Raw genomic sequence first — 18,232 nt, 5'->3', positions numbered from 1 at the left:
CTGCCCAACTGTGCCCTCCAAGCACATCCCCCAGAAGAACAGCATGTCACTCCACCCATTTAGTGTACAGAATATAGAGAGCTTCATAGTTTCAGTTCTGGGAAACTGGAGGTAACTTAATTCCAATTTTATTCTGTTTGCTCATTCACTTATTTGTTCATTTTCTTTGCTTCTGTTTTTGCTTAAATTGTTTTCTTTTTTCTTTCTTTTCTTTTTTCCTTGAAGGAGAATAATTTTTTTATTTTTAAAAATTTTTTTAAATTCATTCTCTTCATTTTCTTTTCATTTTCTTTATTTTCTACTTCATTTTCTTTATTCTATTTTATTAAAGAAATTTTTAAATTTTTTCTTATTTTTTCTTCTTCTTTCCTTTCCCTCTTTTCTCTATTCTGTCAATCTTTCTTTTTTTAAGAATATCTATGGTTTTATTTTAAAATATCTATTCCTATTTTCTCAAATTGGTTGTCATCTCTTTTGTTGTTGTTGTTGGACAAGTTCATTCTAATCAAAATGTTAAGTAGGAACACAAGTTAATGAGTCAGCCCCCTAATAATGCACACTTCTGTGAGCTCCAGCCCTGTATTTAGTCTCAAACCACCCTTCTGCACACTGTAAAGATTTTGGTGCAACACATCACACCTAGGGAAAAGCACAATGTATCTCACACTTATCAAATCCAAAGGCGGGAAGTCACTCTCAAATGTTGTTTGGGTTCTGGGTTTATTTGGGTAAGAATTTCCCTCAGCTCCCATCAATCCTAGCTGAAGTGAATCTCTTTCCATCACCAACCCAGGAGAAACCCACCAAATTCATATATTATCTGTTAACAAAATAAAAACAGAAGACTAAAAAATGAAGTAGGTTATCAAGTCCTTGAATAGAAAGCTACTTGGCTTGGACAAGAACATATAACTTGGATCTAAGATGATGATGAGGGAGGAGAGATTCTGAGGGAATCTTGTCTGAGGAAGTCTCAGGTCATTAGAAAAAAAAAACAGGAAGGTTATCACCGTAGCTCAGAGACCAAAAGCTCTCGCGTGTGTGTGTAAGGAAATAAGTAGCAAGAAGGGAAGATTGGAGTAGGAATCCTGTCTTTCAGTCTTGAACTACTTCCCACTGCAATCAATAAGGCTGCACCATGGAGTTTAACATTAATGGCAATGCTCTATGATGTCCACCACCATTGCCTTAGTTATCCTGTGCCGGCCCCTGCTGCTACTGCAATGCAGAGGTATCCATTGTAGGTCATGAAGATAAGCATGAGGAAATAGCTGATGACCACATGGATGACATGCAGCACTGTTTGCAGGAGACAAGGAAAGCTCAGCATCTGCTTCCCAACAGTCTGTGTGTCCCCATAAGGATGTCTCCTTTTGGTCCTGGTACAGGCATGGAATCGTAGCAGATGCTGACTTGTGACTTATGCAGCAGGCTTTCTCAGGCTATCTTGAGTCTTTCATAGAACATTGCTAGTAAAAACACTGCCAAGAAAGCTCCTGCCGTTTCTCAAGCTGTATTGACCACCAACCAGAAAACAGTAGTTCCACATTCTTAAAGCCAAAGTAGAAGGTCATAGGCATCATCATGTTGCCTATTTCCCCACCATGAGAGTAGTGTGCTGAAGTGGTCAGGTGGTGGTGGTGAGAAGGCACTGCTGTACTGTTGTTCAGCCATATGGCTTGTCCCCTTATGGTGGGAATGGTCCACGTTTCCAGGAAAAGTTGAGGGTCAGCAGAAGAGTCTTCTAGATCCAGTCCTGCCACCAGCACCTCCCTCTTAGAACTTTAATGCATCACCACACCTATCAAGCTTCTTTCAGCAAGCAGACAGAAACACACATGGGATCTAACTTTTTTTATTTGATCTTTTGTTTTGTTTTTAATTTCTTAAGTTTTTTTATTTTATTAATTTTTTTCCTCTTCCAAACTGGCAAAATAAAGGAATTCACCCCAAGGAAAGAATAGGAAGAAGTGACAGGGACTTACTCAACACAGATAAGTAAGATGTCTGAACTAGAATTTAGAACCAATATAATGAGACTACTGGCTAGGGTTAAAAAAGCATAGAAGACACCAGAGAATCCCATTGTGCAAGATAAAAGAAATACAATCTAGTTAGGCCAAAATTAAACATGCTATAACTAAGAAGCAATCCTGAATGGATGCCACAATAGGTAGGATGAACAAAGCAGAGCGGTGAATCAGCAACTATAGAAGATAAAATTATGGAGAATAATGAAGCAGAAAAAAAGAAGGAAACAAAGGCAAAAGAACATGATACAAGACCTAGAGAACACTCTGACTTATTAAAAAGGATTCACATCCAAATCCTAGGAGTCCCAGAAGATGAAGAGAGAGAAAAGGGGGCAGAAGGTTGATGTGAGCAAATCATACCAGAAAACTTTCCTAATCTGGGGAAGGACACAGACATCGAAATCCAAAAGCCACAGAGAACTCCAAATAGATTCAACAAAAACCAAACATCACCATGGCGTATGATAGTCAAACTCACAAAATACACAGACAAGGAAATTATGAAAGCAGGAAGGGAAAAACATCCTTAACCTACAAGGGAAGACAGATCAGCATCAGACCTATCCACAGAAACTTGGCAGTCCAGAAAGTGGTGGTAGGATATATTCAGAAAAATATGCAGCCAAGAATTCTTTATCCAGCAAGGGTGTCATTCAAAATAGAGGGGAGGGATAAAGATTTTCCCAGACAAACAAGAACTTAAGGGGTTCGTGACCACTAAACAGGTCCTGTAAGAAATTTTAAGGGCATTCTTTGAGTGGACAAAAGACAAAACAAAACAAACAAACAAAAAAACCCAAAAGCAACAAACACTACAAAGGACCAGGGAACATCACAAGAAATACCAACTCCACAGGCAACACACTGGAACCAAATTCATATCTTTCAGTACTCACTCTAAATGTAAATGGACTAAGTGATCCAATCAAAAAACATAGGGCTCAGAATGGATAAGAAAACAAGCCCCATATAAATGCTGCTTACAAGAGACACATTTTAGACCTAAAGAAACCTGTAGATTTAAAGTAAAGGGATGGAACATGCTAATGGTCTTCAAGAGAAATCTGGAGTAGCCGTACTTATATCAGACAAAATAATTTTAAAATAAAGACTGTAACAAGAAATGAAGAAGGGCATTGTATCATAATCTATCCACCTTAATTATGAATATCTAACAATTATAAATATTTATGCACAAATGTGGAAAACACCCAAATATATAAATCAATTAATCATAGATATAAAGAAACTCTTTGATAATAATACCATAAGAGAAGGGGACATCAACATCCCCCTTACAACAACGGACATATCAATAAGCAGAAAATCAACAAGGAAACAACGGCTTTGAATGACACACTGGACCAGAAGGATTTAACAGATATATTTAGAACATTTCATCCTAAAGCAGCAGAATATACATATTTCTTGACTGCACATGGAACATTCTCCAGAGTAGATCACATACTGGGTCACAAATCAGCCTTCAACAAGTATAAAAAGATTGAGATCATATCTTGCATATTTTCAGACCACTATAAAACTCAAAATCAACCACAAGAAAAAATTTGTAAAGAACATGAATACTTGGAGATTGAAGAACATCTTACTAAAGAATGAATGGGTTAACCAAGAAATTAAAAAGGAAAATTAAAAAGTACATGGAAGCCAATGAAAATGAAAACACGAAAGTCCAAAACCTCTGGGATGCAGCAAAAGTGGTCAAAAGAGGGAAGTACATAGCAATCCAAGTCTTCCTAAAGAAAGATAGGTCTCAAATACACAACCTAATCTTACACCTAAAAGAGCTGGAAAAAGAACAGCAAAGAAAGCACAAAACCAGCAGAAGATAGGAAATAATAAAGACCAGAGCAGAAATCAATGATAGTGAAATTTAAAAAAAGTAGAACAGATCAATGAAATCAGTTTTTTTGTCAAAGAACAAAATTGATAAACCCCTAGTCAGATTGATCAAAAAGAAAAAGGAAAGGACCCCAATAAATAAAATCAAGAATGAAAGAGGAGAGATCACAACCAACACTGCAGAAATAGAAACAATAGTAAGAGAATATTATTAGCAATTATATGCCAATAAATTGGGCAATCTGGAAGAAATGGACAAATTCCTAGACACTCACACGATGCCAAGACTCAAACAGAAAGAAACAGAAAATGTGAGCAGGCCCATAACCAGCAAAGAAACTAAATCAGTTATCAAAAATCTCCCAACAAATAAGAGTTCTGGGATAGACGGCTTCTTCCAAAAAATAGAAATAGAAGGAAAGCTTCCAAATTTATTCTATAAAGTCAGCATTACCTTGATTCCAAAACCATGCAAAGACCCCACTAAAAAGGAAAATTAGAGGCCAATATCCCTGATGAAGCTAAGTGCAAAAATTCTCAACAAGATATTAGCAAATTGAATTCAACAGTACATTAAAACAATTATTCACCATGATCAAGTGAGATTAATTCCTGGGATGTAGGGCTGGTTCACTATTCACAAATCAATCAATGTAATTGATAATTGATAACAAAAGAAAGGATAAGAACCATATAAAGTATTTGACAAAATACAGCATCCTTTCTTAATAAAAACCCTCAAGAAAGTAGGGATATACCTCAACATCATAAAAGCCATGTATGAAAGGCCTGAAGCTAATATCACCCTCAATGGGGAAAAACCAAGAGCTTTCCCCTAAGTTCACAAACACGACAGAGAAGTCCACTCTCACCACTGTCCTAGCCTCAGCAATCAGACAACAAAAAGAAATAAAAGGCGTACAAACTGACAAAGAAAAAGTCAAACTTTCACTCTTTGCAGATGTCATGATATTCTACGTGGCAAAACCAAAAGACTCTGCCAAAAAACTGCTTAGAACTGATACATGAATTCATCAAAGTTTCAGGATATAAAAGCAACGTATTGAAATAGGTTGCATTTCTATATACCAATAATGAAGCAGCAGAAAGAGAAATCAAGGAATCTATCCGTTTTACAATTGCACCATAATCATAAGTAACCTAGGGGGAAAAAATAACCAAAGAAGTAAAAGATCTGTATGCTGAGAACTATAGAAAGCTTATGAAAGAAATTGAAGAAGACACAATGAAATGGAAAAACATCCCACGTTCATGAGTTGGGAGAACAATGTTAAAATGTCTCTATTACTCAAAGTAATCTACACATTCAGTGCAATCCCTATCAAAATAACACCAACATTCTTCACAGAGCTAGAAAAAAACAATTATAAAACCTTTATGGAACCAGAAAAGACCCTAAAAAGCCAAAGCAATCCTGAAAAAGAAAACCAAAGCTGGAGGCATCACAATTCAGACTCCATGGTGTACTACAAAGCTGTAATCATCAAGACAGTATGGTATTGGCACAAAAACAGATACATAGGTCAATGGAACAGAATAGAGAACCCAGAAGTGGACCCAAAGTGTATGGCCAACTAATCTTTGACAAAACAGGAAAGAGTATCCAATGGAAAAAAGTCTCTCCAGCAAATGGTGCTGGGAAAATTGGACAGTGGCATGCAGAAAAATGAAACGGGATGACTTCTTATACCAGGCACAGAAATAAATTCAAAATGGATGAAAGACCTAAATGTGAGAGCAGGAAACCATCAAAATCCTAGAGGAGAAAGAGGCAGCAACCTCTTTGACTTCAGTCACAGAAACATCTTACTAGACATGTCTCCAGAGGCAAGTGAAATAAAAACAAAAATGAGGGGTGCCTGGGTGACTCAGTCAGTTAAACATCCGACTCTTGATTTTGGCTCAGGTCATGATCTTATGGTTCGTGAGTTCAAGCCCCGTATCAAGCTCTGTGCTGGCAGCATGAAGCTTGCTTGGTATTCTCTGTCCCCCCCCCCCTTCTGCCCTTACACTGCTCATTCTTTCTCTCTCCCTCTCTCTCAAAATAAATAAACATTTTTAAAACCCAAATATTTAAAAAAAAACAAAAATGAACTATTGAGACTTCACCAAATTAAAAAAGCTTCTGCACAATGAAGGAAACAATCAGCAAAACTAGAAGACAACCAACAGAATGGGAAAAGATATTTTCAAATAACAAACATATCAAATAAAGGGGTAGTATCCAAAATCTATAAAGAATTTATCAAACTCAACACCCAAAAAACAAATAACCCAGTGAAGAAATGAGCAGAAGACATGAATAGACACTTTTCCAAAGAAGATAGCCAGACGGCTAACACACATGAAAAGATTACCAAAATCATTCATCATCAGGAAAATACAAATCAATACCACAATGAGATACAACATCACACCTGTCACAATGGCTGAAGTTAACAAGTCAGGAAACAACTGATGTTGACAAAAAGGTGCCAAGAAATGGAAACCCTTTTGCAGTGTTGGTGGGAATGCAAACTGGTGAGGCTACTCTAGAAAATAGTATGGAGGTTTCTCAAAAAATTAAAAATAGAACTACCCTACGACCCAGCAATTTTACTACTAGGTATTTATCCAAAGGATCCAAATATACTGATTCAAAGGGGCACATGCACCCCAATGTTTATAGCAGCACTTTTGGCAATAGCCAAAGTATGGAAAGAGCCCAAATGTCCATCGACTGATGAATGGATAAAGATGTGGTATATATCTGTGGTATATATACAATGGAATATTACTCAGTGATCAAAAAGAATGAAATCTTGCCATTTGCAACAACATGGATGGAACTAGAGTGTATTATGCTAAGCAAAATAAGTCAGAGAAAGACAAATATCATATGATTTCACTCATATGTGGAATTTAAGAAACACAACAGATGAATATAGGGGAAGGGAAGGAAAAATAAGATAAAAACAGAGGAAGGAAAACCATAAGAGATTCTTAAATACAGAAAACAAATTGAGGCTTGCTGGAGCGGAGGTAGTGGGGGGATGGGCTAAATAGGTGACGGGCATTAAAGAGGGCACTTGTTAGGATAAGCACTGGGTGTTATATGTAAACAATTGAAAAGAGACAGATTCTACAGGTGTGGTGACGAAAAGAATTATAAAGCAGGGGGCTAAGACTCTCCAGGAGCCAAAGCACTGGTCTCCTGTCTCAAGCCTCTTTTATTTCTGCAATGTGATAACAGCAAGAACATACAACATAGCATTTGGCATCTTGACAGGTCATGCACCTGCAGTGTATTCCACACTGGGTTATGAGTGCATTTGGCGCCAGACAAAACATTCTTATCCCAGGCCTGGCACCGGTATGATGTCCTTCTGGAGAGAACATGCAGTCCCAGTGACCTTCCGCCAGGGAATAGAATGGCTTTCAGTTCCTTGCTACCTCATCCCTTTCCTTCAGGACATTCTTACAGTGCCTCTGGCTTCTTGTTCTCCAACAAGTGGTGAATCACTGGGTTCTTCTCCTGAAACCAATACTAGATTGTATGTTAACTAACTTGAATTTTAATTAATTAATTAATTAATTAATCAATCATAAACATGGTCGCATATACCACACAAAGCAAGAAATATAGAGACACTGGGCCATAATCAATTTTCATTAATAGTAAGTAATGAGTAGTCTGTCTCCTCCTGGAGCTCCATCTTCCCTGAACTATAATCCTATCTGCTCTCTTCCATATTTTCACATTCCTTGGGGTCACACTCTAGAGATAGTACAAGACAGGAAAAGAGAACAATACTGAATACTCCTCTATACTTCTGTTTGTGCCTATAATGCCTCAGCCTGTGCTGGGCAATAGTCAGCCCAATTTGTACAATTGTACAATATTGTACAAATATTAGATTATTTGTACAATAAAGGGGCAGTCTGGGAGTGACCATTGTTCCTACTCAACATTCTCTTCTCAAATCTAAGGTGACTCCAAAGGTAAACAATTAAACAACTGGACATGTGAGAAATGGAAGTAGAGGGCAAAACATCTTTCTGTTATATTGGGGGTTTTTTTGTTCAAAAATCTTCATTTTATTTTTTAAGTTTATTTATTTGTTTATTTGTGTAAGTAATTTCTATACCCAATGTGGAGTTTGAACTCATGACCTGAGATCAAGAGCTGCATGCTCTTCCAACTAAGCCACCCAGACACCTCAAAATCTCCATCTTAAAGGGGAGGAAATTTAGGGCAAAGAGAAGAAAGACTGCATACAAAGTCTAGTTCAATGTACTGAGACCTCTGATTCTGGCTAAGTGATCACCAGCACTGGGCTAGCCCATCTATCATAAGCAATTAGAAAAGTGATGAAATATATGGAACACATGTTTTCAGAAACTGGAAAACAGGCAGAAAAGACTGTGATCCCTGAGTGTAGAGAAATAAAGAAGGTGAATTGCTGTGATGGTTAAAATAGGCCCACAGACTCCCTAATGATCTCCTCAAGAGGCAGAGCCTAACTCCCCTACTTTTGCTGTGAGCTGGACTTAGTGATTTGCATCTAGCAAATAGAAAAAAGCACACGATAGCGTGCAACTTTGGAGAATAGGTCATAAAAGGCACAGGAGTTTTCTCCTTGCTATCTTTCTTGGACCACTAACCCTGGTGGATGCCTGGCACCAAAATTGTGAGGACACTCATGTAGATTTATGCAGAAGACCATGAGGAACTGAGGACTCCTGTTTTCAACCAGCACTAATGTACTGGACAAGTGAGTAACACTCACTTTGGAAGCAGATCCTCTAGCACCTGTCAAGACTTCAGATGATGACTTGACCACATCATGACAGACCCTGAGCCAGAGCCACACAGCTAATCTCTGGAATTCCTGTCCCATAAAAACTGGGAGACCATAAATGTTTATTAAGTTGATACATTCTGAGGTAGATTATTAAGTAGCATTACATAATTAATATAAGTTTTAGTACCTGTAAGTGGAACGTTATGACAAAAATCAGGCAGTAGAAGAAAGCTAGGTTTTGAGAAAGGTGTTAGTGAAAGCTTAAAATGGCATGACTATTCATTAATACTGTGAGTTGAGGACTGACAGGATAGAATAATCTTACTACACATTAGAGGAAAGGATATCTTTGCTATGCAGTCAAAAGTTTAGCAATTCTGCCACCTAGAGTAATGTGTAAAGTTCAAAATGAGATGAAATATTGAGTGATCTAGCTAAGATTTCCAGAAAGTGTTGGGAGTGTCGCCTAGCTTATCCTTGCTGCTTATACTAAAATACAGAAAGAAGAAAGATAGTTAGAAAGACTATTAAACAAAAGGGACAGGACTTGATGCCTTGGGAAATTCCCAGGCTCTCCAGAGAATATACAATGCTAAAATTAAAAAATGGGTTCTAGGGCACCTGTCTGGCTCAGTCAGTAAAGTATGTGAATCTTGACCTCAGGGTCATTGATTTTGAGCCCCACATTGGGCATCATAGAGCCTACAAGAATGAATGGATAGATAGATGATAGATAGATAGATACATAGATACATAGATAGATTGATTGATTCTAGGCATCTCTCTTCTAAGAACCACTGCATTTGTCAGGCCCTTGCATGGACAAGGTTCCTTAGAGCTCCACCTAGTTCCCATGATAACATCTCACAGCAGAACTCCAAGTCAGCAATGGCTAAACCCTAGGTGGTTGTAGCTCCTGCATTAATGTCTAAGCTGTCTGTGAATGACTCATTGTGTTGTTCTTCTACAGATGGTTGTGGGGATCACCTCACTCTCAGAATATGTTCAGGATTTTTTAAATCATCTTACAAAGCAGTCTGGCATTTTTTAAAGTTTTTATATGAATTTTGGTTAGTTAACATACAGTGTTATGTTAGTTTCAGGTACAATATAGTGGTTCAACAATTTCATACATCAATCTGTGTTCATCATGACAAATGTGCTCCTTAATCTCCATCACCTATTTAACTGTCTCCCCCACCCATCTCCCCTCTGCTAAACATACGTTTTTTCCCTATAGTTAAGGGTCTCTTGCTCTCTCTCTCTCTCTCTCTCTCTCTCTCTCTCTCCCTTTGCTCATTTTTTCCCTTAAATTCCACATATGACTGAAACTATATGGTATTTGTCTTTCTCTGACTGACTTATTTTGCTTAGCATTATACTCTCTAGCTCCACCCATGTCATTACAAATGGCAAGATTTCATTCTTTCTATGGCTGAATAATATCCCACTGGCTATATATCCTACATCTTTTTTTTCAAATTTACATTGTGTCCATTTACTTTTTATTTTTAAAAACATTTTTGAGTACCATACAATTCCATCAATTCTAATACCATTAATTTTATTGATTTTTAAAAACATTTTTGAGTATAGCTGACACACAATGTTACATTAGTTTAAGTTTTACAACAAAGTGATTCAACTTTGTTTGGATCAGTGTAGCTGCCACCTGTCACCATAAAACATACAACACTATTACAATACCATTGATTTTATTCCCCATACTGTGACATTGTGGCCATTTTAGCATACAACATTCCTGGGTCTACAGTAAATATAATCTTCCAGATTATAACTATAATTAGATTCAAAGTCTTATATTTGTTGCAAAAGAGGTGTTACACACAGCTAGAACAAACAATTCTCCAAATTACATGCAACAAGAAAAGACCCCGAATGGCCAAAGAAATCCTGAAAAAGAAAACCAAAGCTGGAGGAATCACAATTCTGGACTTCAAGCTGTATTACAAAGTTGTAATCATCAAGACAGTATGGTACTGGCACAAAAACAGACATATGTTTCAATGGAACAGAATATAGAACCCAGAAATGCTGAAGTGTATGGCCAACTAATCTTAGGCAAAGCAGGAAAGAGTATCCAGTGGAAAAAAAATACAGTCTCTTTAGCAAATGGTGCTGGGAAAACTAGACAGCAATATACAGAAGAATGCAACTGGATCACTTTCTTACACCATACACAAAATAAATTCAAAATGGATGAAAGACCTAAATGTGAGACCAGGAAACCATCAAAATCCTAGAGGAGAAAGAGGCAGCAACCTGTTTGACTTCAGCCACAGCAACTTCTTATTAGACATCTCTTCAGAGGCAAGGGAAACAAAAGCAAAAATGAACTATTGGGACTTCATCAAGATAAAAAGCTTCTGGGGGGCACCTGGGTGGTTCAGTCAGTTAAGTGTCCGACTTCGGCTCAGGTCATGATCTCGCAGTTTATGAGTTCGAGCCCTGCATTGACCTCTGTGCTAACAGCTCAGAGCCTGGAGCCTGATTCAGATTCTACGTCTCCCTCTTTCTGCCCCTCCCCCCTCTCAAAAATGAATAAACTTAAAAAATTATTTAAAAAAGATAAAAAGCTTCAGCACAGCAAAGGAAACAATCAACAAAACTAAAAGGCAACAGAATGGAATGGGAGAAGATATTTGCAAATGACATATCAGATAAGGGGTTAGTATTCAAACTCTATAAAGAACTTCTCAGGGGCACCTGGGTGGCTCAGTCTGTTAAGCATCCAAGTCTTGATTTTGGCTCAGATCATGATCTCACAATTCGTGAGACTGAGTCCTGCATCAAACTCTGTGCTATCTGCACAGAGCCCGCTTGGGATTCTTTGTCTCCCTCTCTCTCTCTGCCTCTCTCTCTCTCTCTCTCTCTCTCTCTCTCTCTCTCTCAAAATAAATAAACTTTAAAAAAAAGATATTCTCAAACTCAACAACCAAAAAATAAGTAATCCAGTGAAGAAATGGGCAGAAGACATGAATAGACACTTCCAAAGAGGATGTCCAGATGGCTAACAGACACATGAAAAGGTGTTCAACATCACTCATCATCAGAGAAATACAAATCAAAATCACAATGATATACCCCCTCACACCTGTAAAAATGGCTAAAATTAACAACAAGGAAACAACAGATGTTGGCAAGGATGCAGAGAAAGGGGAACCCTCTTACACTGTTGGTCAGAATGAAAACTGGTGCAGCCACTCCAGAGAGTGGAGTTTCCTCAAAAAGCAGAAAATAGGACTACCCTATGGCCCAGAGATTGCACTACTAGGTATTTACCCAAAGGATACAAAAATACTGATTCAAGGTGCACATGCATCCCGATGTTTATAGCAGCACTATTAACAATAGCCAAACTATGGAAAGAGCCCAAGTGTCCATCAACTGATTAATGGATAACAAAGATGTTATATATATATATATATATATATATATATATATATATATATCTCAGACTACTGTGTGTGTGTCTGACACAGACTACTGTGTATATATAGATACACACACACACACACACACACACTGGAATTTTATTCAGCCATCAAAAAGAGCGAAATCTTGCCATTTGCAACAACATGGATGCAGCTATAATGTATTATCAAGTGAAATAAATCAGTCAGAGAAAGACAAGTATTGTATGATTTCAGTCATATGTGGAATTTAAGAAACAAAACAGATGAACATATGGGAGGGGGGAGTAAAAAGAGAGGGAAACAAACCTTAATAAGAGACTGTTAATGACAGAGAACAAACTGAGGATGGAGGTAGGGTAGGGGATGGGTTAGATGGGTGATGGGTATTAAGGAGGGCACTTTTTTTTTCAATATATGAAGTTTATTGTATTGAATTGGTTTCCATACAACACCCAGTGCTAAGGAGGGCACTTTTTGTGATGAGTACTGGGTGTTGTATGTAAGTGATGAATCAATGAATTCTACTCCTAAAACTAATATTGCACTGTATGTTAACTAACTAGAATTTAAATAAAAATTTGAAAAGAAAAAAAATGAATAGTGGCTGGAAATGAAAATGATGTTCTGATCTAAATAATTCTTTTTTTAAGTTTATTTATTTTGAGAGAGAGAGGGGGGAAAGAGGCAGAAAGAGAGAGAGAAAGAGAGAGAGAGAGAGACAACAAGAATCCCAAGCAGGCTCCTCACTTTCAGTGCAGAGCCTGACACAGGGCTCTAATTCACGAACCATGAGATCATGACCTGAGCCAAAATCAAGGGTTGCACACTTAACCAACTGAGCCGCCCAGGTGCTCCTGATCTAAATAATTCTAAATATATCTGATCTAAATAATTTAAATTAATTTTTTAATGTTTGTTTATTGTTGAGAGAGAGAGAAAGAGAGCACGAGTGGGGGAGGGACAGAGAGAGAGGGAGACACAGAATCTGAAGCAGGCTCCAGGCTCCAAGCTGTCAGCACATAGCTGGGGCCTGGAACCCATCAATCATGAAATCATGACCTGACCCAAAGTTGGACATTTAACTGACTGATCCACCCAGGTGCCCCTGACCTAAATAATTTAAAACACATATTCTTTTTTTTTTTTTATTTTTTATTTATTTATTTTTTTTTAAATTTTTTTTTTCAACGTTTATTTATTTTTGGGACAGAGAGAGACAGAGCATGAACGGGGGAGGGGCAGAGAGAGAGGGAGACACAGAATCGGAAACAGGCTCCAGGCTCTGAGCCATCAGCCCAGAGCCCGACGCGGGGCTCGAACCCACGGACCGCGAGATCGTGACCTGGCTGAAGTCGGACGCTTAACCGACTGCGCCACCCAGGCGCCCCTAAAACACATATTCTTTAGACACCAAAGTTTGACAATTCACTTTTTAATTTGCATTATTCATACAAACAACCAGACTATCCTTGAATAATCTAAATACCCAGAGCCACACATTAATATTTCTCCATTTCATTTACATCCTAACAAACAACCCCCCTCCTGGCACAAGTTTCTCCAATGAATTTCCCCCAATGAGGAATGGGGAGCAACTGCTTAATGGGTACCAAGTTTCCTTTTGGGGTGATAGAAATGTTTTGGAACAAGATATAGGTAATGGTGGCACAATACTGTTAATGTACTAAATGCCCTGGTTTGGTCACTGTTAGTGTTGGGTCTGCCTGGATGGCTTAATCAGTTAAGTGTCCAACTCTTGGCTCTGGATCAAGTCATGATCTCAGGGTTTGTGAATTCAAATCCCCTGGCAGGCTCTACACTGACAGCACGGAGCCTGCTTGGGATTCTCTTTCTCCCTCTCTACCCCTCCTCTCTCTCTCTCAAAAATAAATAAATAAACATTTAAAAATAAAATAAAATAAAATAAAATAAAATAAAATAAAATAAAATAAAATAAAATAAAATAAAATAAAATAAAATAGTGGTTAGTGTTATGTGAACCTCACTTCAACAAAAAAGAAAGACATCAATCAAGAGTATAAAACAGAAAGTGACACCTCAAATCCAGTGATTAAGACAGGGACTCACTAACTCCACTATTAAGTGGTTTTACCTCTAATCCACTCCCAAGCCTGCATACCTACGTCTGATAGTGACAAGCTCAGGAAGTCCTGACCCACAACCTCCTCTACAACCTGCACAGAAAGTCAAGCCAGAAACTCCACAGCAATCAGTTCAAACAATTCAGGGTTTGGTCAATGACTGAAGCTTCCCTCACTTGTGCTCTCATTTCCATCTCAGGACCAAGCAGAGGAAGCCAAATATGTGCCCCTGACCAGTCACACAGGATGCCACCTCCAGTGTCCCCATATCAACACGCTCCAGTTAGAGCACACCTGAATCCTTCCCACTCTTCTACCAAAAGCAAGTAGGTGATCCCCTTGGTCTAACAAGCTGTGAATGAGTAGCCTGTTTGTTCTCAATTGGGGTGTCTTTATTTCCACACAGCTATCAGGCCTTTATCTGGGATTCCCAAATTCAAATGACCTTCAGTGATAAACACATCTAAATTCACACACTTCAGTATACACACACACACACACACACAGACACACACACTTCTGAAAAATGTTATGTCCAACAATAAGTAAACTTCTTGTGTACAAATGACTTAATCCATTCACATATATTCTTTACTGATATTTAAACACAACATAGAGTCACGCATGAGGCTCCTCTAAAACTGAGACCTGCTGGCCACCCTTGCAGGCAAAGCATCCCAGTGCCAAGGACATCAGGAAGATTCTGGATATCACAGGCATAGAGATGGATGATAACTGGCTCAACAAGGTCATCAGTGAGCTGAAAGAAAAAGTATTTACCCAGGGTATCAGCAAGCTTGCCAACATGCCTGCTACTGGGGCTGTGGCTGTCTCTGCTGATCCAGGATCTGCAGCTCCTGCTACTCGTTTCACCCTAGCCCATAGCAAATGAGAAGAAAGATGAGAAGGAGTCAGAAGAGTCAGACTACGACATGTGATTTGGCATGTTCAATTAGAGTCCCACTCTTCTCCAAAGAAAACTCTTTTTACATAAAACAAAAAATAAAAACTACATGTACACAAACACAACCTAGAATAAAATTTCAAAATAAGCAAAATGAAGAGCTGGTTGAAACCCACCAAGGCACTGTGAGGGGTGCCTGGGTGGCTCAGTCAGTTAAGCATCACAATCTCAGGATTCATGAGTTCAAGCCCTGCACTGGGCTCTGCACTGACAGTACAAAGCCTGCTTGGGATCCTCTTTCTCTCCCTCTCTCTCAGGCCCTCCCTTTTCTCTCTCTCTCTCTCAAAATAAATAAACTTAAATCAAAGAAGGAAAGAAAGAAAGAAAGAAAGAAAGAAAGAAAGAAAGAAAGAAAGAAAGAAAAGAGAAGAGACCCCACCAAGACATGGGGACTTACAGATTTGGTGACTCAAGGGTTTTTCTTATTCTTCAATAATTTAAACCAAGAGTTATATTGTTTTCCTTTATAATTACACAATCTCCTTTATACCTGTAATTGTCTTTTTTTTTTTAAGTAGGCTTCATGCCAGTGCAGAGCCCAATGTGGGACTTGAACCCATGACCCTGAGATCAAGACCTGAGCTGAGATCAAGAGTTGAACATTTAACTGACTGAGCCACCCAGGCACCCCAAATTATATCTCATTTTTATTCCTTATTTTTTTCCATCTGTAATTACACTGGCCAAATATTTTTCTATTTTAATTTTTGGTCAGGAAATAAGCTTTTTTTTTAAATTTTTTTAAAATTTATTTTTGAGAGAGAGAGAGAGAGAGACAGAGCATGAGCAGGGGAGGGGCAGAAAGAGACAGAAACACAGAATCTGAAGCAGGCTCCAGGCTCCAAGCTGTCTGCACAGAGCACGATGCAGGGCTTGAACTCATGGACCACAAGGTCATGACCTGAAACGAAGCCATCCGCTCAACAAACTGAGCCACACAGGTGCCCCACTTTGTGTTTTCTTGATCATCAGTTCATTTTGTCTTATTTTTCTACTTTGCAAACTTCTGTTTTTATATTTATTTCCTCAGTCAAGTTTTTTAGAACCTGTTTTGTTGTTTCTTTTCATGTTTCTTACACTGAAATTAAATTCATTTATTTTCCTTCTTGTCTTTGTCAAAATACTGTTAAGTTCATAAAATATCCTCTGAATGTCATTTGATTTCTGTATGTTGTAATATTGATTTTTATTTCTGCTTTCAGCTAAGAATTACTTCATTGTATGTGTTAAATATCTAGATGGCTAAGTTTCTTATAACCATTTTGTTTCTGCATTGTGGTCAATGTCACATATATAACTTCTGTTTTTCAAATTCATAGTTTATTTTTGACATTAAGTACCTGATGAAGACTTTTGAATTTTCATATATGTTTTTTAAATTTTTTAAATATATTTAAATTTTAGTTACTATACAGTACAATATTGATTTCAGGAGTAGTATTCTTTTTTTTTTTTTTTTTTTTTTTTTTTTTTTTTTTTTTTTTTTTTTTTTTTATATGAAGTTTATTGACAAATTGGTTTCCATACAACACCCAGTGCTCATCCCAAAAGGTGCCCTTCAGGAGTAGTATTCAATGATTCATCACTTACACATAACATGCAGTGCTCATCATAACAAGTGCCCTCCTTAAAACCTGTAAAGAATTAGGGACACCTGGGTGGCTTAGTTGGTTGAGCATCCGACTTCAGCTCAGGTCAGGATCTCACAATTTGTGAGTTCAAGCCCCGTGTCAGGCTCTGTGCTGACAGCTCAGAGCCTGGAGCCTGTTTCAGATTCTGTGTCTCCCTCTCTCTGCCCCTTCCCTGCTCATGTTCTGTCTCTCTCTGCTGTCAAAAATGAATAAACGTTAAAAAAATTTTTTTAATCTGTAAAGAATTTATCAAACTCAGCACCCAAAAACCAAACAACCCAATTAAGAAATGGGTCTTCTTCTAAAGAAGACATCCAGATGGCAAATACACACATAAAAAGATGCTCAACATCACTCATCATCAGGGAAATACCTATCAAAACTACATTGAGATACCACCTCACACCGGTCAGAGTGGCTAAAATTAACAACTTGGGAAACAACAGATGTTGCGCAGGATGTAGAGAGAGGGGAACCCTCTTGCACTGTTGGTAGGAATGCAAACTGGTGTGGCCACTCTGGAAAACAGTAAGAAGGTTCATCAAAAAATTAAAAATAGGGCGCCTGGGTGGCGCAGTCGGTTAAGCGTCCGACTTCAGCCAGGTCACGATCTCGCGGTCCGTGAGTTCGAGCCCCGCGTCAGGCTCTGGGCTGATGGCTCAGAGCCTGGAGCCTGCTTCCGATTCTGTGTCTCCCTCTCTCTGCCCCTCCCCCGTTCATGCTCTGTCTCTCTCTGTCCCAAAAATAAATAAACGTTGACAAAAAAAAAATTAAAAATAGAATTGGGGCGCCTGGGTGGCTCAGTTGATTGAACATCTGACTTCGGCTCAGATCATGATCTCGCAGTTTGTGAGTTCAAGCCCCGTGTCGGGCTCTGTGCTGACAGCTCAGAGCCTGGACCCTGCTTCAGATTCTGTGTCTCCCTCTCTCTGTCCCTTCCCCCCTCATGCTCTGTTTCTAACTCTCAAAATTGAATAAATGTTAAAAAAAATGTTTTTTTAAATAGAACTACCCTAGGACCCAACAATTGCACTATTAGGTATTTACCCAAAGGATACAAAAATACAGATTCAAAGGGCTACACACACCCCAATGTTTATAGCACATTATCAACAATAGCCAAACTATGGTGAGAGCCCAAATGTCCATCGACTGATGAATGGATAAAGAAGATGTGAACAAATATTGTTAAAATGTCGATACTACCCAAAGTAATCTACATATTCAATGCAATCCCTATCAAAGTAACACCAGCATTCTTCACAGAGCTAGAACAAATAATCCTAAAATTTATATGGAACCAGAAAAGACACTGAATAGCCAAAGCAATCTTGGAGAAGAAAACCAAAGCAGGAGGCATCACAATCCCAGACTTCAAGCTATACTACAAAGCTGTA

At 38.3% G+C, this 18,232-nt stretch overlaps 1 pseudogene; it reads right to left on the bottom strand.

The window, feature by feature from the left end:
* Positions 1-1,151: 1,151 nt before the first annotated feature.
* On the bottom strand, positions 1,152-1,716 carry LOC115511212 (annotated as a pseudogene).
* Positions 1,717-18,232: the final 16,516 nt, after the last annotated feature.

Source organism: Lynx canadensis, chromosome A3 (genome assembly GCF_007474595.2).
Source record: "Lynx canadensis isolate LIC74 chromosome A3, mLynCan4.pri.v2, whole genome shotgun sequence".
NCBI lineage: Eukaryota > Metazoa > Chordata > Mammalia > Carnivora > Felidae > Lynx > Lynx canadensis.
This window is presented reverse-complemented; position numbering and strand designations above follow the sequence as displayed.